Below are 22,452 nucleotides of genomic sequence, written 5' to 3'. Positions count from 1 at the left end.
TGACAGGGAGGGGGTACTCCCAACTGTTTTCAGCGGCCAATAAACCAGGACTCGGCGCTGCAATTTACGCGGGGAGAAGGAGGCCGCTGCTGATGTCAGTGCCCCCCCCCTCCCAATGGCCGCAAAATGCCTGTGTTACTATCCCCAAATATCGCAGGGTGTCAATAACCCTGTGAGTAGTCTGTGATAGCTGGCCTTCGCATGCACACACGTACTGTGCATATGTACAATTGTCCAATAATCGCTTGTGCTGCCAATTTGCAGCCCTGTGTGCAGGATTGAATCAGGCCCTTAGTACAGGCCCCTGTGTCTCACTTAGATAAGGTCCTATGCCTCACAATCAGCCGTATTACATCTGAATGCCCTATCCCGAGTCTTCCTCACACAATGACAGCGAGCACACGTCCAGCTTTGAAAGCATTTTATTTACACTTTCATGGTGCGGTTCCGGCGGTGCTGATTGGTCGGCCACTTCCAGTCGTTTATTTCTGGAAGCCTAAGTAAACGTAAAGGACACAAATGACGATGTTGAGGACGATGCCGATCACCACGGCAGCGATATTCAGGTTTAAGGCGGTACGGGAGTGTTTCCCAGCCGTGCTCCAGTCACTCTGGCCCGAAGCGTCTCGTGTCTGAAAAACAAAAAAACTTCATTATTGGCAGGAAGTGACATCACACGTCATCCGCTACTGGCCACTAGAAATATCTCCACCAGTAGGACAAATGCAGTGGTATTCTGTGCAGCAATGCTATATACTGTCTGTACATAACCGCAGCGAGCAGGTACAGTGCGCGCACGGGTCACACCTGACGGTACAGTGCCGTCCTGTTATGGGGCATTTAGGGGCTTATTCTACACTGCTGCGCCCATGTGGACGTCTGTTATTGCTCAGCGGAACTAACACGCGCTGATTATCCACAGGGCCAGCGTCACCACTAGGCAGTGTTAGGCATTTGCCTATTGCCACTGGGGGGCGGTAGTTGGGAGCAGGGCAGGAGGGAGAGCTGGAGGTCTGGATTAGCGGGCAGGAGGGAGGGCTCGCTGCGCTGTAGTTCAGTCCCGGTGCATGTTAACTGCCATTTTCCTCCACCCGCACCGCGTACACTCGCTCAGCCGGGCAGCGTCTGAGGGTGAGATAAGTGCTCAGCGCTGCCCGGCTGAGCGGCTGTACACGGTGCGGGTGGAGGAAAATGGCAGTTAACATGCACCGGGACTGATCTGCACACAGCGCAGCGAGCCCTCCCTCCCGCCCGCTAAGCCAGACCTCCAGCTCTCCCTCCCGCCCGCTGAGCTAGACCGTCACCTGGGCTCCTCCTGAAGGGTGAGTAGCATGGCGGCCGTATCCCTCTCCCCCCCCCCTGCACCGGCACTGATTATGCAGCATCCGATGATGATAATCAATAGCAATATGCACGATAACGATGTTGATAACCATGTATCATGCATATAGTGTGCGCACTAAGGGGTCCGATTCACAGTGGGTTGTAGTTCAGCGAGGACTTGATAAACTACAAACCAAGGCAACAGTCTGCGGCGGGGGCGGGGGGGGGCAGCCCAGTACAGGGCAAGGCCGCCCCGCAGGATGGGTCCCGCCCAGCGATGTGCCCGCTTCGTACAACTCCAGATGCTGAAGCTTAAAGTATAATGTTAGTGGATGGGCGAAGCGACGTATTGGGGATCATATCCATGGGAATAGGTGATAATAAGGTCATACCTTTACCCCTCTTGTAGCTCTAGGCAGGGCCTCCGAGAGGTATGCGGGGCCCCGGTAAATTTTTGGGGCGTTACCCGTAGCGGAAAACAATGAAAAGCAGATAAATCAGATGAGGGGGGAGTTTTATCATCATTGGACCAGGGCCCCTGCCAGGCCCCTCAAGCAAGCCCGGGCCCGGGGAATTAGTACCCGCTCATCCCTCTTGGCAGCCCTGGTCCTGGGCTGTTACTCCACATACTGCCATACAGTGAGTGGCTGTCAGCACTCTGATTGGTGGATATCTCCAGCCACCCACCAATCAGCATGCTGACAGCCACTCACTGCCTGGCCGCAGGGGGAGAGGCATGTAGATAATGCTGCACTCTGATTGGTGGATAGCTCCAGCCACCCAACAATCAGCATACTAACAGCCACTCACTGCCTGGCCGCAGAGGGAGAGGCATGTAGATAATGCTGCACTCTGATTGGTGGATAGCTCCAGCCATCCACCAATCAGACCAATCAGCATGCTAATAGCCACTCACTGCCTGGCTGCAAGGGGAGATGCATGTAGATAATGCTGCACTCTGATTGGTGGATAGCTCCAGTAGGTAAGTATGTGTGAGCAGGAGTGTGCAGAGGAGGAACTAGAAATGGTGCAATGAGTGCGTTGCTCCAGGGACCCTGAGGAGTAAGGGCCCGATGCCTTGCGGCAAATTGTGAACAAAAGTGGGAATGGCCGAGGGGCCGAAATGATATTTTTGCCAACCACTCAACATCTGCCGCTGCAAGTGTGAGTGTAAGTGTGAGTGTGCAAGTTGTATTGCAAACATGTGTGTGTCTTGTGTTTTATTTTATATTTCTCTCACAGGGGGCCTTCATTGCCACACATGCTGGTACTTGTGGTTCTCCGTGTATCAGCCTGATAGGGAGGCTTGTTGGGACCTATAGTTCCTCCTGTAAAATATTAATTGTACTTTTTAACACTACAAAAAGCACAGGGGTGTAGGGGATAACCCCAGGCCTTAGCCCTGGGCTTGTGGGCCCTAGAGGGAGGAAACCCTTTATTGTGGGGCCAAGGGGTCTCATTCCCCCCGGGAACCCCTAGTTGGGGGCAATACTTTCCACTATCCATTCATGCCATGGAGAACAAGGAAATGCTTATCTCAGACAGCTCATTACACGCTCTGTGTGACCAATCCTCTGACCCCAAATACCCCCACAGTAACGTGCCACAATGGAATCTCACACTCTGCTTCCATGAATGTCATCTGTGATAGCTGAGGCGGGAGCAGCTGCACATCACTCACTAGAATGCATAGTGTGTGGGTCAGAATGGAATGATGCAGGGCAGGGATAGTGTAAGCAGTGTCCCCAGCAGCACAGAGTATATCAGGAGAGGAATAATGTGTCAGTCAGGACAGGGCTGCATGTGACAGGGGCAGTGACATGATGTGAGGAGGGGAATGGTGGCAGCAGGAAGCCACAGACTGAGTTATATAGTGGGAGGAGCAGGTCCCCAGCAGCACAGAGTATATCAGGAGATGAGTGCTGTGTCAGTGAGGACAGGGCTGCACGTGACAGGGGCAGTGACATGATGTGAGGAGGGGAATGGAGGCAGCAGGAAGCCACAGCCTGAGAGTTATATAGTGGGAGGAGCAAGGTCCCCAGCAGTACAGAGTATATCAGGAGATGAGGGATGTGTCAGTGAGGACAGGGCTGCATGTGACAGGGGCAGTGACATGATGTGAGGAGGGGAATGGAGGCAGCAGGAAGCCACAGACTGAGAGTTATATAGTGGGAGGAGCAGGGTCCCCAGCAGCACAGAGTATATCAGGGGATGAGTGATGTGTCAGTGAGGACCGGGCTGCATGTGACAGGGGCAGTGACATGAAGTGAGGAGGGGAATGGGGGCAGCAGGAAGCCACAGACTGAGAGTTATATAGTGGGAGGAGCAGGGTCCCCAGCAGCACAGAGTATATCAGGGGATGAGTGATGTGTCAGTGAGGACCGGGCTGCATGTGACAGGGGCAGTGACATGAAGTGAGGAGGGGAATGGGGGCAGCAGGAAGCCACAGACTGAGAGTTATATAGTGGGAGGAGCAGGGTCCCCAGCAGCACAGAGTATATCAGGGGATGAGTCATGTGTCAGTGAGGACAGGGCCAGTGACATGAAGTGAGGAGGGGAATGGGGGCAGCAGGAAGCCACAGACTGAGAGTTATATAGTGGGAGGAGCAGGGTCCCCAGCAGCACAGAGTATATCAGGAGATGAGGGATGTGTCAGTGAGGACAGGGCTGCATGTGACAGGGGCAGTGACATGATGTGAGGAGGAGAATGGAGGCAGCAGGAAGCCACAGACTGAGAGTTATATAGTGGGAGGAGCAGGTTCCAGCAGCACAGAGTATATCAGGAAATGTATCAGTGAGGACAAGGCTGCAGTGACATGATTTGATGTGCACGGCGCCTATTCATGGGTGACAGGGGGGACTTCCAACACCCCCTTCCCCAACACGGGACCCTGCGGGCAGGGTGCGGGAACATCCCCCCAAAAATGGACCGGCGGGACAGTTGGGAGGTATGCATTTACTAAAGGATAGTAGGAAACAGAGTGTGCCCCTGGTATGAAATTCCACCACCAAATCCGGTATAAAGAACCGTAATGCAAATCACTGTTCAACAGTTTTAATACAAATTTATATAAAAAACACAAGATAAAAGCATTTTTCTCATCCGTATGGAGTCAATTCGGTTCAACAAGTACAAGGAATAAACCCAACGCGTTTCGTCGTAAACGACCTCCTCAGGGGTAACATTCCATAAGCTTATAGAACAAGAGTGTCAATGTTAACTCCAGATGTCAACCTCTCAGGGACGAAATATGATTTAAAAAACTGGATCCTTTGGAGATCAAACGTGGATTCTAGGTAATATCTGGGTGGATGCTGGGATTGAGCCCAATGCCTGTTATGTTTTCTGCCTCTGGAGATGTTGGGGTCCTTAAATAGGAAACGCTGGGATAATTTGGCCTTCAAAACCAATGGCACAACAGACCTGCTAGTCTAGCCGTAAACATCTCTTACTCGATTAATTATCGGACACTACATATATATCTTAAATCTGATAATAATATCTATTCAACATATTTCTGTTATCTTTAACCCCCCTATTCTACCCTAATGTCATCCCTGTCTTGTCTCACCCCCCTCCCATCCATTCATTTTACAGTTACTAGTACCAGTATGTGCTTTCTTTTTAACGGAAACGTAACTCAAACGCTGTTAAGAGTACTTATTCCTAATTACTAATAGTTCCATCATATGCTATGACTATATGCTTTTTGTTATTTATGACATAATATCTCTACCGAATGTTTGCTTAAACAAGATGGATATTTGCTTGACTTTCTTCATGTTACCCCCTTTTGATTATCCTGATATGATACATTTGACATCTGTATGTCTATTCCTCACCTACAGTACTCAAAATTAATAAACACTTTAAAACCAAAAATTTAGGGACTGATGCATCCAGCTGTGATGATAATAGGAAGTGGCCAAAATCAACCAATCAGCTTCTACCACTTTTATTTTTTTCTTCGAATACACTTCACAGATGCTACCTCAAAGCTGATTGGTTTCGATGGGGAACTGCTGTACAAGTCCACTTCCCTGGTGTTTTTCAGTGCTTGATACAATTCCCCCACCTGCAGTCAATTCCCGAACTTGCCATTGTCACCCGACACAGTCCCCATTGTGCGCGGCTGACATGCCAGGGCACGGCCGCCAAACTCCCCACCCCAAAAAATCAGGGAGAGGGATACACAGACTGCCCATTGTTCTCAGGGGCAGTGCGAGTAATGTAAGCCATATGCATCCGTAGAGGGGACTGCGAGAGAAATCGCTGCTCGTTAGGAGCCAGCAGAATATTTTCATCTTACGCTGAGTGGACGCCGTGTACTATCCCCGCCGCGCCTCATAAATAAACCACAACAGCTATATATAGTAACAACAACTGTATAGAGACGTAAATCACCGGATACAGAGTTAGGGGCAGATGCACTAAGCATTGCAGTGTGATCAAGTGGAGAGAGATACAGGGGAAGATGTATGAAGCAGTGATAAGGGAGGAGGAGTGAGACAGGGGAGAAGTGGCCCATGGCAACCAATCAGCTGCTCTGTAGGATTTGATATTATGCAAATTATAGATGTTACTTCGGTGCTGATTGGTTGCTGTGAGCCACTTCTCCTCTGGCACACTTCTCCCTTATCACAGCTTCATACATCTACCGCAAGGTACCAGCCCGTCTGCTCCTAACTTTCCTGTCACTTAATGTCAGTTAGGAGCAGATGGGCTGGTAGTTTATCTCTCTGCACTTTATCTCTCTCCAAGGTTTAGTACATACACCCCTTAGACTCTCAGAGACATAGAAGTCTACCGGCTGACTGTGGAATCACATCTCCTGTCCCTCTACCAAGCAAGGCTTCACTTGGAATTACAGCACCGTGTATCAGCAAATGAATAACAAGGGCAGGGACTAAGTAAAAACCGGACCCGGATAAGACACCGGAACGCCGGACCAGACATCAAACTCTGCATTCCGGAGCTTATAGTGTCTGGTCCGAGGGGTGTCCCATGCGGGGGGTGTCTTGTCCGGGGGGGTGCCTGTGATTGCTCACACCAGGGACATGGGGAAGGGGAGATTACAGCCTCCCCCGTGTGGTCTGGACCGTTCCAGTTTTTATTACACCCCCGGACCATGCGGTGAGGCTGTATTCTCCCCCCTCTCCTCTCCCAGGTGACAGGTGCGAGAGCAGCCTCATCAGATGGAGCACCCCCGGACAGGACACCCCCGGACCGGATACTACAAGCTCCGGAATGCAGAGTTTGATGTCCAGTCCGGCATTCCGGTGTCTTATCCGATTCCGGATTTTACCCATACCCACAAGGGCGTCCTTCCAGAACTTCTACTGTAATTGCAGAGATATATTTGACACATTTGCCTATCAAAATGTGACTGTCTATACACATATACATTTATTTTGCTGGGCTTACCTTCTATGGCCCTGCCGAGGTCTGAGGGGCTGGCCTGTATCTCCTAACCCCCCTCCGTCCCTCTCCAGGTTCTCTCCCACCGACAAGGGCTTCTTTATGCGTCTCAGACTCCCAGACATTTTCCCATAAAGGTGACACGCTTAGAATTTGCAACACCTTTTCCCTGCTCCCCCCCCCCCCGTAACTTTCTGTGAGTACAACACCTTCAATGCTTGTACCGGTAATTTAATTGATCAATACAAGTGGGTTTACAGGGAATCTTTGAGGTAGGCTACTGATGCTCGATGGGTTAAAATATTGACAGAAACCAGCAATGGTTTCACCCATCGATGGTTGCACTTGCTCAGACCCCAGCCATCGGACTGACGTGTCGATGTTTGCTGTAGATTGGGTGCAGGCATCTATCTTAGACCGTCGATGGTTAGAAACATCCCTAAGGAGGCTGCTGAAAAAATAAATATAGGAAGCAGAACCACTCCCAAAAAAACAACAACAACAACAACAACAACAACACCATCACAGGTAACAGAAACAAACAACACAGGTAATGTTAACAAATACACATATAGCGTAAACAACACAGGTATAGTAAACAAATAACACAGTTAATATACACAAATAACACATGTGACGTAAACAAATAACACATGTGATGTAAACAAATAACACATGTGACGCAAACAAATAACACATGTGACAAACAAATAACACATGTGACAAACAAATAACACGTGACATAAACAAATAACATAGGTGATGTAAACACACACCACAGGTAATATAAATGGTACTTGTTTCCTCATCTTATGGCACTTCGGGCTCGGTGGCTCGCTGCGCTCACCACACTATCTAAAATCAACTTCACGCCGACGTGGATAGTGGGGGTATAAAAAGGTCGGAGGATGCCACGCTTCGGGTTCGCATTGATCCTGGGGGTGGCGTTGACAATGGGGGGGGGGGGGGGATTTAACATTGTAAGGACCCATCAGGGTGGTTGTACAATAAACTGTCGATGGTTGGAAACATCCCTAAGGAGGCTGCTGAAAAAATAAATATAGGAAGCAGAACCACTCCCAAAACAACAACAACAACAACAACAACAACAACCACAACAACAACAACACAGGCAACAGAAACAAACAACACAGGTAATGTTAACAAATACACATGGAGTGTAAACAACACAGGTATAGTAAACAAATAACACAGTTAACATACACAAATAACACATGTGACATAAACCAATAACACATGTGACGTAAACAAATAACATAGGTGATGTATAACACAAGTAATGTAAACGCACACCACAGGTAATGTAAACAAATAACACAGGCAACCGAAACAAATAACACAGGTAATGTAAACACATAACATATGCAAATGTCAACACATAATAAGTAATGTAAACAAATAACACAGGTAATGTAAACACATAACACATGCAAATGTCAACACATAATAAGTAATGTAAACAAATAACACAGGCAACAGAAACAAATAACACATGTAACATAAACACATAAAACAGATTGCAGAAACAAATAACACAGGTAACAGAAAGCAAGAAACAAATCACTTTTGCAGCTACCTTGATAGAATAGATGAGCGCAGCGATCCCAATAGGCATGCAGCAACAGACCAGGTTAAAGATGGAAAACACCAAGTAATCCTTTGGTCGGGGCTGGTCAGACATGGGCATAGGCTGCATCGTCACCACATTTGGCTGGTACATGGTTTTATTTTCGCTCTCCATTCCGCAGGTCAGCTTTCCTCTATGGCAGCTCTGGGAACTCTATAGTGGAATCACTGGTCTGGCTGTTTATGAGCGGAGGTGGAGTCTCTTCAGTGAAAGAATTCAGTCTCTGGCATCGTTCGCCTCTGTGAAGAGATGATGAGCGAATACGCTTCAGCTACAACTACAAACCCTTATGTTCCGTCTGCCAACATAGAACACTCAAATTCATTGCTGGAAGTACAAGAACCCAGCTGGGACCCCATTCCGCTATTCCCTCTGGGTTCCATAATGCAGGATAACAGTGCTTACAAATATGTGCTAAAATGTATCCAGATATTCCCAGGGGCTAATCTGGCTCATGATCGTTATCGGTGCACGCTCAGCGGCGTTACACTAGTGCCCTACTAACGAACAGTGAGGCAGATTTATTAAGCCTGGTGAAGTGATAAAGCAGCAGCCAATCAGCTTCCAACTGTCATTTTTCAAATCCAGCCTATAACAGGACAGTTGGCGCTGACTGGCTGCTGCGTTATCACCTTGCGCTTTATCAGTTCACCAGGCTTAGTACATCTGCCCATCTGTCATTGGAGCAGAGTTTTTTTCTTTTATATTTTATGAGTAATTAGCTTCACCAAACAGGATCGGGTTCGGCGGCGGCTCAGGCGCTCGATAAGCTGCGATGTTCAAAGCTTCCCAAGCAAACCTGAAACAGGCCTTTTTTTTTTAAATGGATCACGATTTTTAAATATTTAGTCATTTTTAACCCTCTCACGGCAGAGGATGAGTGGGGCTCACCCTGCACATGGACCTAAAAGCATGTCGCCCCGTGCTTAATCCGCCTCTGCGCAGGGGTATTACAGAGGAGGCGGCCTGTGTGCAGTCTCCGGGTGGGCTCTCTCCTCTTCATGCCCCAGTAGACTTTGGCATCTTGCCAGAGTCTACTGGGAATGCACAGGTCTCTAGAAACATGGCACCCACCATGTTCTGGAGAAACTGGGGCAGATGTATTAAGCCTGGCGAAGAGATAAACTGGAGATAAAGTTGAAATAAAGTGTAAGGAGATAATGCACCAGCCAATCAACTCCTAACTGTCATATTTCAAACTCAGCTGATTGGCTGGTGCATTATCTCCTTCCACTTTATCTCAACTTTATCTCTTCACCAGGCTTAATACATCTGCCCCAATATCTCTACTGTGCCATTTTGCTGGTGTTTTTTTTTTTGTACTGCAACTGCATCTCCAGAGTGGGACTCCGGAAAGGTAAGTGATAACACATGGCTGCAGTGTGGGAGATGTGGGGCCTATCAGCAAACCCCCCCTGATGGACCAATTTTTTTTTTTAAACTAAGCTGTGGTCCCACAACCAGAAAACATGAGCTGCTGTGTAACCCTCCCACAACCAGAAAACATGAGCTGCTGTGTAGCCCTCCCACAACCAGAAAACATGAGCTGCTGTCTAGCCCTCCCACAACCAGAAAACATGAGCTGCTGTCTAGCCCTCCCACAACCAGAAAACATGAGCTGCTGTGTAACCCTCCCACAACCAGAAAACATAAGCTGCTGTGTAACCCTCCCACAACTAGAAAACATGAGCTGCTGTGTAGCCCTCCCACAACCAGAAAACATGAGCTGCTGTGTAACCCTCCCACAACCAGAAAACATGAGCTGCTGTCTAGCCCTCCCACAACCAGAAAACATGAGCTGCTGTGTAACACTCCCACAACCAGGAAACATGAGCTGCTGTGTAGCCCTATGTGTTACAATGGTGTTGTAATTGTTTTCTCACCGCCCACATTGCAGCCCGGAGCTGATATATATGTTGTACATCTGCTGTGTGCTGTATGTGCTGTACCCCCAGGGCTGCCAAGAGGTATGCTGGGCCCGGGGCAAATGTTGGGGGTGTGGTCTAAGTGTGGGAGGCGTGGCCATCTCACGCAATTAGGCCACGTCCCGTAATGTTTAAAGGGGGTGAAAAAACACTCTAAAAGTCTAGAGGGGGTGTTACCCCCCCCCCCCCCCCCCAGCAGCAGCAGCAGCAGCAGCACACACCATGAGCTCTCACGCTGTCAGTGAGCCTGCTGTCAGCACAGCACATGCTGTAGAGGTGTGTGCTACTGCTGCTGCCCGGGAGGGACGGAAGGGGAAGGAGGGGTCGGACCGGGGCCCCCGACGACCCCGTCCACCAAGCCCGGGACCCGGGTATTTACTCCCCCCCCCTCGGCAGCCCTGTGTACCCCACTGCGTTCACATAAAAATATAAGCAGTGTGACTGCAGTGAGTGGTCGGTTTTTTGGTCATGGTATAGATGGTCTATAGTGTCTAGGTTGACAGTCGACAGCAAGTAGGTCGACATAAACAGATGTTTGACACAAGAAAAAGGTCGGTATGAACATGATCAAGTTTTTTTAACAGTTTTTGGGGTCTATGTCGATATGGGCACCGCATAAGTGTACCACAATTTGGTTTAAAAAACCAATCACGGAAAACCAGTGTCGTCATTTTCCTCTGTCGCCCATGCTCAACCTTTTGTGTCAACCTTCTGTTAATGTCGACCTAGTATATGTCACCCATTCTTAGGTGTTTACCTACTGTCGACCATTAGTGGTCTGTCGATATTAGTGACTGTCGACCTAGACATTGTTGAACAACTTTTTAAAAAAGTTTAATTAAATAAATAATACTATTATACTTTTTTGTATAATTTTGGTGTTCTCAGCTGTTCCCAGTGCATTCATGTCACACAAGCACTGTGACATCGTAGTGACTTCGGCAGAGGGCATCAGCTCACAGAAGTAGGAGGCGGGCCCAGCGGCCGAAAGGGGCAGGGCTGGATGGAGGCTCACCAAATAAGCCTGTGAGTGGGGGTGTGGCAATTGCCATTGTCCCCCCTCCCCCTGCTGTGCAATGTCGGTATTACAGGCAAGTATGCTCAATCAGACTCATTTATGTACATGCAATTATTATTTATAACCACCCACCCCACAGATAATTAAATATTCACTATGCAATGTAAATGCAATATCACAGTGCAAATGCTATTATGGCCACTGTGCCCAGCATTATTACATTGCATAGTGATTATTAATTAGCTGTAGTTGTTTTTTTTTTGCAATAATAAAATTAAATAGGCAATGTAATAATAATCTGCTGCTCAAGGGGGGCCAGGGTTGGGGCCCCCTGAGATATCAGTGTACCAGGCCCCAAGATTTCAATACAGATGTGGGCTGCAGCAAGGAGGATACAGCCCCTGTCCTGCTTTCTCCCATAATGACGTCCTCCTCATTCCGTGGGCACAAACATAATATTGATATAAACCAGACACAATAATCACATTGCCTAGACGCTGGGCATCGTGCCTACCAGTGCCAGTGATATCATCCAGCTACGTACCTGCAATTCCTCGTCAGTGCCGGAGAGATCTCAATGAGGCTTCCAGCATCTGCAGTTCTGCCTGTGCCAGGGCGGAGGATTCTCCCTGATTGTATTCTCCGCCCCTGGCACTGTGTGGATTCAATGTTGTCTTCAATTCTCTGCAGACTTGGATGCTTTCTTATACCTCTTGTGCACCGCAGCAAAACCCTGGGTCAGCAGCGGGTCAGAACCAGGTCAGCGGCGGTGTAAATGGGTCACCCTGTGTCCCTTTACACGGGACTTCTACCCAGGTCCTGACCTGGGTAGAACACAGCTAGGACCTGGGTAGAGGGCAGTGTAAACGGGTACGTCGGGTCATGCAACCCGGCTCCCGTTTACATCAATGGGGGATGTCGCAGCATCGGCGGGGAGCGGGTGTTTGGGGCTGCGGGCTTCAGTCCCCCTTGACAACAAGCTTTTTAGTACCCCTTGGCAACAAGCTATTTAGTCTCCCTTGGCAACAAGCAATTTCAGTCCCCCTTGGAAACAAGCTATTTTGGTCCCCCTTGGCAACAAGCTATTTTGGTCCCCCTTGGCAACGAGCAATTTTAGTCCCCCTTGGCAACGAGCAATTTTAGCCCCCCTTGGCATCAAGCTTTTTTAGCCCCCCTTGGCAACAAGCTATTTCAGTTCCCCTTGGCAACAAGCAATTTCAGTCCCCCTTGGCATCGAGCATGAAGCCTCTTGGCATCAAGCATGAAGCCCCTGGCATCAAGCATGAAGCCCCTGGCATCGAGCATGAAGTTCCTAGCAATGAGCATGTAGGTAAGTGGCACTTATGTGTCAAATGTGTAATGGGCATTACGGTTTGTTATATAGTATGTAATGGGCATCATGATGTGTGGCACAATGTGTAATGGGCATTATGGTTTGTTATATAGTATGTAATGGGCATCATGATGTGTGGCACAATGTGTAATGGGCATTACGGTTTGTTATATAGTATGTAATGAGCATCATGATGTGTGGCACAATGTGTAATGGGCATGATGTGTGGCCTTATGTGTAATTGGCATTACGGCGTGTGGCTTGATGTGTAATGGGTATTACAAAGTTTGCTAAAATGTGCAATGGTGTGTGGTATAATGTTAGGCCATGCCCCCTTTTTGCCGCGCAAAACCCCGCCTACTACAAATGGGGGGGGGGGGGTGAAACATGCCCTTGCACCGTGGCACCTAGCTACACTACTGCATGTCACACAAGCACTGTGACACCGTAGTGACTCCGGAAGAGGGCATCCAGCTCACAAAAGTAGGGGCCGTGTAATGAAAGGGGCAGGGCTGGAGGGGGACTCACAAAATAAGCCTGTGTTTGGGGCTGCGGGCTTCAGTCCCCCTTGACAACAAGCTTTTTAGTACCCCTTGGCAACAAGCTATTTAGTCTCCCTTGGCAACAAGCAATTTCAGTCCCCCTTGGAAACAAGCTATTTTGGTCCCCCTTGGCAACAAGCTATTTTGGTCCCCCTTGGCAACAAGCAATTTTAGTCCCCCTTGGCAACGAGCAATTTTAGCCCCCCTTGGCATCAAGCTATTTTAGCCCCCCTTGGCAACAAGCTATTTCAGTTCCCCTTGGCAACAAGCAATTTCAGTCCCCCTTGGCATCGAGCATGAAGCCTCTTGGCATCAAGCATGAAGCCCCTGGCATCAAGCATGAAGCCCCTGGCATCGAGCATGAAGTTCCTAGCAATGAGCATGTAGGTAAGTGGCACTTATGTGTCAAATGTGTAATGGGCATTACGGTTTGTTATATAGTATGTAATGGGCATCATGATGTGTGGCACAATGTGTAATGGGCATTATGGTTTGTTATATAGTATGTAATGGGCATCATGATGTGTGGCACAATGTGTAATGGGCATTACGGTTTGTTATATAGTATGTAATGAGCATCATGATGTGTGGCACAATGTGTAATGGGCATGATGTGTGGCCTTATGTGTAATTGGCATTACGGCGTGTGGCTTGATGTGTAATGGGTATTACAAAGTTTGCTAAAATGTGCAATGGTGTGTGGTATAATGTTAGGCCATGCCCCCTTTTTGCCGCGCAAAACCCCGCCTACTACAAATGGGGGGGGGGGGGGGTGAAACATGCCCTTGCACCGTGGCACCTAGCTACACTACTGCATGTCACACAAGCACTGTGACACCGTAGTGACTCCGGAAGAGGGCATCCAGCTCACAAAAGTAGGGGCCGTGTAATGAAAGGGGCAGGGCTGGAGGGGGACTCACAAAATAAGCCTGTGAGTGGGGGTGTGGCAATTGCATACCTCCCAACTTTCTGGTCGCCAGACCCGCCAAAATTTCTGGGGGCGTGGCCTAATTTTGGGGCGTGGCCTATACTCGCAGCTCTCCTGCGAGGTCACGCCCCCATTTTGCCGCTATGGGGGCATGACCCAGAGGCTCTGTGAGCCTCTTGCCATGCCCCCAGCCCCCTGGCTGCGGGAATAGACGCTGTGCGCATGCGCACAGCGTCTATTCCCCGCTGCTTAGCAGCCGATAGGGGGGACTCCCAACAGCCACTCATCACCGCGGGACACGTCATAATAATCGGGACTGTCCCGCTAAAATAGGGACTATTGGGAGGTATGCAATTGCCATTGTCCCCCCTCCCCCTGCTGTGCAATGTCGGTAATGTAAATGTAAATGCAATATCACAGTGCAAATGCTATTATGGCCACTGTGCCCAGCATTATTACATTGCATAGTGATTATTAATTAGCTGTTGTTTTTTTTTTTTGCAATAATAAAATTAAATAGGCAATGTAATAATAATCTGCTGCTCAAGGGGGGCCAGGGTTGGGGCCCCCAGAGATATCAGTGTACCGGGCCCCAAGATTTCAATACAGATGTGGGCTGCAGCAAGGAGGATACAGCCCCCGTCCTGCTTTCTCCCATAATAACGTCCTCCTCATTCCGTGGGCACAAAAATAATATTGATATAAACCAGACACAATAATCACATTGCCTAGACGCTGGGCATCGTGCCTACCAGTGCCAGTGATATCATCCAGCTACGTACCTGCAATTCCTCGTCAGTGCCAGAGAGATCTCAATGAGGCTTCCAGCATCTGCAGTTCTGCCTGTGCCAGGGCGGAGGATTCTCCCTGATGGTATTCTCCGCCCCTGGCACTGTGTGGGTTCAATGTTGTCTTCAATTCTCTGCAGACATGGATGCTTTCTTATACCTCTTGTGCACCGCAGCAAAACCCTGGGTCAGCAGCGGGTCAGAACCAGGTCAGCGGCGGTGTAAATGGGTCACCCTGTGTCCCTTTACACGGGACTTCTACCCAGGTCCTGACCTGGGTAGAACACAGCTAGGACCTGGGTAGAGGGCAGTGTAAACGGGTACGTCGGGTCATGCAACCCGGCTCCCGTTTACATTAATGGGGGATGTCGCAGCATCGGCGGGGAGCGGGTGTTTGGGGCTGCGGGCTTCAGTCCCCTTGGCAACAAGCTTTAGTCTCCCTTGGCAACAAGCTATTTTGGTCCCCCTTGGCAACGAGCAATTTTAGTCCCCCTTGGCAACGAGCAATTTTAGCCCCCCTTGTCAACAAGCTATTTCAGTTCCCCTTGGCAACAAGCAATTTCAGTCCCCCTTGGCATCGAGCATGAAGCCTCTTGGCATCAAGCATGAAGCCCCTGGCATCGAGCATGAAGTTCCTAGCAATGAGCATGTAGGTAAGTGGCACTTATGTGTCAAATGTGTAATGGGCATTACGGTTTGTTATATAGTATGTAATGAGCATCATGATGTGTGGCACAATGTGTAATGGGCATCATGTGTGTAATTGGCATTACGGCGTGTGGCTTTATGTGTAATGGGTATTACAAAGTTTGCTAAAATGTGCAATGGTGTGTGGTATAATGTTAGGCCATGCCCCCTTTTTGCCGCGCAAAACCCCGCCTACTACAAATGGGGGGGGGGGGGGGTGAAACATGCCCTTGCACCGTGGCACCTAGCTACACTACTGCATGTCACACAAGCACTGTGACACCGTAGTGACTCCGGAAGAGGGCATCCAGCTCACAGAAGTAGGGGCCGTGTCATGAAAGGGGCAGGGCTGGAGGGGGACTCACAAAATAAGCCTGTGAGTGGGGGTGTGGCAATTGCATATCTCCCAACTTTTTGGTCGCCGGACCCGCCAAAATTTCTGGGGGCGTGGCCTAATTTTGGGGCATGGCCTATACTCGCAGCTCTCCCGCGAGGTCACGCCCCCATTTTGCCGCTATGGGGGCATGACCCAGAGGCTCTGTGAGCACAGCGTCTATTCCCCGCTGCTTAGCAGCCGACAGGGGGGACTCCCAACAGCCACCCATCACCGCGGGACACGTCATAATAATAGGGACTGTCCCGCTAAAATAGGGACTATTGGGAGGTATGCAATTGCCATTGTCCCCCCTCCCCCTGCTGTGCAATGTCGGTAATGTAAATGTAAATGCAATATCACAGTGCAAATGCTATTATGGCCACTGTGCCCAGCATTATTACATTGCATAGTGATTATTAAGGTACTCTTTACTTAGTTGGGCGCCCGTCGCGGTCATCGCGGGTACATTTATGTCTGGCCGCGACGCGACCGACGCGATGCCCGCGATTTCCCATTGAAACCCATGTTAAACATGGAAATCGTGTCGGTCGCGTCGCGGCCGGCCATAAATGTACCCGCGATGCCCGCGACGCGATGCTCCCGATTTACCATAGGAATCAATGTTAAAAGGCGCGATGGACCCGATTTTACTGTTAAATGGCTCAATGGACCCGATTTGGCCATAGGAATCAATGTTAAATGGGCCACAGAGCCCATTAACCCTTAAATGTCCCCCCAAATTTTTAACGCCACCCCACGATCCACGCCAACCCGAAGCGTGGCGAGCGCAGCGAGCCCGCGAGGGGCGGCGGTACGCGTCCTCCGACCTTTTCATGCCCTACTATCCACTAGGGCGTGGAGTGAGAATATAATAGTGTGGCGAGCGCAGCGAGCCACCGAGCCCGAAGCGTGGCGAGCGCAGCGAGCCCCGCGAGGGGACGCGGATACCTTCACAGTTATACGCGTCCCCTCGCGGGCTTCACAGGTGTCCGTGGCGACGCCGACACCTGTGAAGCACGCGAGGGGACGCGTCTACCTGTGAAGGTATCCGCGTCCCCTCGCGGGGCTCGCTGCGCTCGCCACGCTTCGGGCTCGGTGGCTCGCTGCGCTCGCCACACTATTATATTCTCACTCCACGCCCTAGTGGATAGTAGGGCATGAAAAGGTCGGAGGACGCGTACCGCCGCCCCTCGCGGGCTCGCTGCGCTCGCCACGCTTCGGGTTGGCGTGGATCGTGGGGTGGCGTTAAAAATTTGGGGGGACATTTAAGGGTTAATGGGCTCTGTGGCCCATTTAACATTGATTCCTATGGCCAAATCGGGTCCATTGAGGCATTTAACAGTAAAATCGCGGTCAATCAGCCTTTTTAACATTGTTCCCTATGGAAAAATCGCGGTCATCGCGGTCATCGCGGGCATTGCGGGCATCCCGATTTACCCGCGATGCCCGCGATGACCGCGATTTTTACCCCCGACGCCCGCGATTTCAATCGCTGGCGCCCATCTAGGTAAAGAGTACCATTATTAATTAGCTGTTGTTTTATTTTTTGCAATAATAAAATTAAATAGGCAATGTAATAATAATCTGCTGCTCAAGGGGGGCCAGGGTTGGGGCCCCCAGAGATATCAGTGTACCGGGCCCCAAGATTTCAATACAAAGGTGGGCTGCAGCAAGGAGGATACAGCCCCCGTCCTGCTTTCTCCCATAATGACGTCCTCCTCATTCCGTGGGCACAAACATAATATTGATATAAACCAGACACAATAATCACATTGCCTAGATGCTGGGCATCGTGCCTACCAGTGCCAGTGATATCATCAAGCTACGTACCTGCAATTCCTGGTCAGTGCCGGAGAGATCTTTATGAGGCTTCCAGCATCTGCAGTTCTGCCTGTGCCAGGGCTGAGGATTCTCCCTGATTGTATTCTCCGCCCCTGGCACTGTGTGGATTAAATGTTGTCTTCAATTCTCTGCAGACTTGGATGCTTTCTTATACCTCTTGTGCACCGCAGCAAAACCCTGGGTCAGCAGCGGGTCAGAACCAGGTCAGCGGCGGTGTAAATGGGTCACCCTGTGTCCCTTTACACGGGACTTCTACCCAGGTCCTGACCTGGGTAGAACACAGCTAGGATCAGGGTAGAGGGCAGTGTAAACGGGTACGTCGGGTCATGCAACCCGGCTCCCGTTTACATCAATGGGGGATGTCGCAGCATCGGCGGGGAGCGGGTGTTTGGGGCTGCGGGCTTCAGTCCCCTTGGCAACAAGCTTTTTAGTCCCCCTTGGCAACAAGCTTTTTAGTCCCCCTTGGCAACAAGCTATTAAGTCTCCCTTGGCAACAAGCAATTTCAGTCCCCCTTGGCAACAAGCTATTTTGGTCCCCCTTGTCAACAAGCTATTTTGGTCCCCCTTGGCAATGAGCAATTTTAGTCCCCCTTGGCAACGAGCAATTTTAGTCCCCCTTGGCATCAAGCTATTTTAGCCCCCCTTGGCAACAAGCAATTTCAGTCCCCCTTGGCATCGAGCATGAAGCCTCTAGGCATCAAACATGAAGCCCCTGGCATTGAGCATGAAGTTCCTAGCAATGAGCATGTAGGTAAGTGGCACTGTTTGTTATATAGTATGTAATGGGCATCATGATGTGTGGCACAATGTGTAATTGGCATCATGTGTGGCACAATGTGTAATTGGCCTTATGGCATACCTCCCAACTTTCTGGTCGCCGGACCCGCCGAAGGCGCGCCAAAATTTCTGGGGGCGTGGCCTAATTTTGGGGCGTGGCCTATACTCGCAGCTCTCCCGCGAGGTCACGCCCCCATTTTGCCGCTATGGGGACATGACCCAGAGGCTCTGTGAGCCTCTAGCCATGCCCCCAGCCCTCTGGCTGCGGGAATAGACGCTGTGCGCATGCGCACAGCGTCTATTCCCCGCTGCTTAGCAGCCGACAGGGGGGACTCCCAACAGCCACCCCACACCGTGGGACACGTCATAATAATCGGGACTGTTGGGAGGTATGCAATTGCCATTGTCCCCCCTCCCCTGCTGTGCAATGTCGGTATTACAGGCAAGTATGCTCAATCAGACTCATTTATGTATATGCAATTATTATTTATAAACGCCCCCCCACCCCACAGATAATTCAATATTCGGTACTTGTGTAGTTTCACGGCGGCAGCTACGTCGTCAGCGTAGCGTCCCTGTCAGAATCAGCATAGTGTTCCCGCGGCCAGCGTAGTTAGCGTAGTCAGTCAGAAGTAGCGTAGTGTTCCCGTAAGCGTCCCTGTCAGAATCAGCATATTGTTCCCGCGGCCGCTTAACGTAGCCATCGTCCCGGTCAGAGTCAGCGTACTGTTCCCGCGGCCAGCGTAGTCGGTCAGCAGTACGCAGTACATTGGATCAGTTATGGCTGCAAACAAATTAACCATTCTTAACCTGCCGCAGACGGAGGAGGAGTCGGTGAATTTCTTGCAGCTTCACCACTTTCTCCCTGAGACCAAGATATGTCCTAATGGCCATGCAATGCGACTGAATATGAAGGAGCGGATGTGGCGCTGCGAGAAAAAGGTTAGCGTCCGGGCCGCACAGTGGTTCCGTGGATGCCATCTCACATTCATGACGCTCATACGCTTCGTGTTTGTTGGGCGGAGGAGCTACCCAGCATCACATCCTGTGAGCGTCATCTCTACATTTCTAAAAAAAACCACAGTGCAGTATAACAACCTTATGCGGGAGGCCTGCACCGTGGACCTAATGTCGCAGCCCCAACGCCGGATTGGCGGTCTGGGGAAATAGTGGAGGTGGACGAGAGCCTCTTTGTACAGAGGAAAAGTCATGTGGAACGCATGCTGCCTCAACAGCGGCTGTTCGGAGGCATTTCTAGAGACACCGGTGAGTGCTTCACCTGTGGAAAGACGCGACGCCAGCACCCTGAACCGGGGACGACTATATACTCAGATTGCTTGCGTGCATATAACACCAAGCAGCTGGAGCAGGCAGGATATCACCATGCACGGCTGAACCACCGTTACAATTTTATTGATCCGGACAGTGGGTTCACACCCAAAACATTAAACGCCTTTGGGGATCGTGTAAGTGGTGCAACAAAAGGCAAAGGGGCACTGTGCGCCAGAATCTGGACTCCTACCTACAGGAATTCCTTTGGTGAAAGACTGTTGGCACAGAAAACGCTTTCCAGTGTATACTTTATGCCTTAACTCTGCTCCCACAGGCTGACAAAGCAGACGACACAGATGCTGACACAACTGCGTCAACTTCAACTGCAGTTTCTGTCAATGCAGAATCAGAAGAATAACTGTTTAACTTTTTTCTTTCTTCTTGATAATTTCAATATTATTGTACTTTGTTAAGTTGATTTCTTCTTCTTCTTATTAACTAAAATCCAATTACCAGTTAACACATGTCGTCATTTCTGTCTATCCACGCCAGCCCGAAGCATGGCGAGCGGACGCGTTACGCGTCCTCCCAACCTTTTCGTATCCCCACTATCCACGTGGGCGTGGAGTCGATTGTATAAAGTGGCGCGAGCGCAGCGATCCACCGAGCCCAATGCGTGCTGAGCGGACGCGGATTACTTTACATGTATTCCGTGTCCCCTCGCGGGGCTCGCTGCGCTCGCCACACTTTATAAAATCAACTCCATGCCGACGTGGATAGTAGGGGTATAAAAAGGTCGGGAGGACGCGTAACGCGTCCGTTTGCCATGCTTCGGGCTGGCGTGGATAGTGGGGGTTTAAAATGGAGGCATTTGCCAGTATGTAACATGGAGAACTGGCAAATGCCTCCTTTATTGTGCATGAGACGCACTTGCGTCCGCACCCCCTCTTTGTGCAGGAGACGCACGCACTACCGAACCCCCAACCCTGTCGGCAGGATTGCTGTACCCTGCCGCAATAGTTACTCAGTCGCAGGAGCGTCTCAGACAGATGTAGCGCCTCCGCTGGAGAGGGGATCATGCTGGCGCTGTGTGAGAGGCGCTCACTAGGCTTGCCAGGGATGCCGGGGACAGTACGGTGAGTAGCTGCCTGACGCGGCACACTACGCTGACTACGCTAGGCAGCCGTTGGGCTACACTAATAAAGTAGCTTCAAACGTAGGGGGTTATTCTGATTCACTCGGAAAGGCACAATTACTCTCTAATGGACAAAACCATGTGCACTGCAGGTGGGGCTGATGCATTAGCATTCCCCATGTGCAGAGAGAGTTAGAATTGGGTGTTTTATTGTTTCTGTGCAGAGTTAATACTGGATGCTTTATTTTTACACTGCAATATAGATATCAGTTTGAAGTACACCCCCACCCACATCTAACTCTCTCTCTTTCACTCTGTTACATAAGCCCCACCTGCAGTGCATATGGTTTTTTCCATTAGAGAGTGATTGTGCCTTTCCGAGTGAATCAGAATAACCCCCATAGTGTAAGCTGCCGCCGTTAAACTACACAAGTACCAAATATTCATTATGCAATGCAAATGCTATTACGGCCACTGTGCCCAGCATTATTACATTGCATAGTGATTGTTAATTATTTGTTGTTGTTTTTTTGAGATAATAAAATGAAATATGCAATGTAATAATAATCTGCTGCTCAAAGGGGACCAGGGTTGGGGGGCCCCAGAGATATCAGTGTACCGGGCCCCAAGATTTCAATACAGATGTGGGCTGCAGCAAGGAGGATACAGCCCCCGTCCTGCTTTCTCGGATTAATGTCGTCCTCCTCATTCCGTGGGCACAAATAATATTGATATATACCAGACACAATAATCACATTGCCTAGACGCTGGGCATCGTGCCTACCAGTGCCGGTGATATCATCCAGCTACGTACCTGCAATTCCTCGTCAGTGCCAGAGAGATCTCTGAGGCTTCCAGCATCTGCAGTTCTGCCTGTGCCAGGGCGGAGGATTCTCCCTGATTGTATTCTCCGCCCCTGGCACTGTGTGGATTCAATGTTGTCTTCAATTCTCTGCAGACTTGGATCCAGTGTGGATGCAAGCAGGGCACAGGGGTGCGGGATTTCCATGTCACTAATGGGGGCATGCCCAGCACCAGATGATGTGTTATTTGTGCTTTATGCACCTTCTGATATTCCAGCCAGGGCCTCCTCCTAGCGATTGGCAGCAGATTTATTAATAAGCTTCAAAAAGTGATACATCAGCATACCGCCCAACTTCCTGGCTCACTGGAGTAGGGATGGCCATCGACCATCGATGATTCAATGGGGGAGAACCAGATAGTTTCCCTCCAGCGATGGAACAACAAAACAATGTTCTGCTTTTTTTTTTTATTAAATGCCGCACCACGTGCTCCGCCCCACGACACCTACGAAGCCCTGCCCCCATGTTTTGATTGGCCCACATGCCAATCAATCAAACACAATGGATGACCATCGATATGTAAATATATCGATGGTCAGCCATTGCATAGTTTAGCACTATCGATGGCCAGTTGCA

At 49.9% G+C, this 22,452-nt stretch overlaps 1 long non-coding RNA gene across 7 annotated transcripts; it reads right to left on the bottom strand.

The window, feature by feature from the left end:
* Nucleotides 1-406: 406 nt before the first annotated feature.
* Nucleotides 407-21,851, bottom strand: LOC146041670 (uncharacterized). Of its 7 annotated transcripts, none has more exons than XR_014463531.1 (3): nt 21,828-21,851; nt 8,340-8,629; nt 407-632 (listed from the first exon to the last, which is right to left on the bottom strand). It is a non-coding gene; the product is annotated as an uncharacterized LOC146041670 (long non-coding RNA). The 7 variants fall into 7 exon arrangements; XR_014463529.1 differs by lacking the exon at nt 21,828-21,851 and adding an exon at nt 17,818-17,968; XR_014463533.1 differs by lacking the exon at nt 21,828-21,851 and adding an exon at nt 14,919-14,938.
* Between the last annotated feature and the right edge of the window lie 601 nt (nt 21,852-22,452).

This window comes from Crinia signifera, chromosome 19, assembly GCF_055691185.1.
Source record: "Crinia signifera chromosome 19, ASM5569118v1, whole genome shotgun sequence".
Taxonomy (NCBI): Eukaryota; Metazoa; Chordata; class Amphibia; order Anura; family Myobatrachidae; genus Crinia; species Crinia signifera.
The sequence above is the reverse complement of the archived record's forward strand: the minus strand, read 5'-3'. Positions and strand labels throughout refer to the sequence as shown.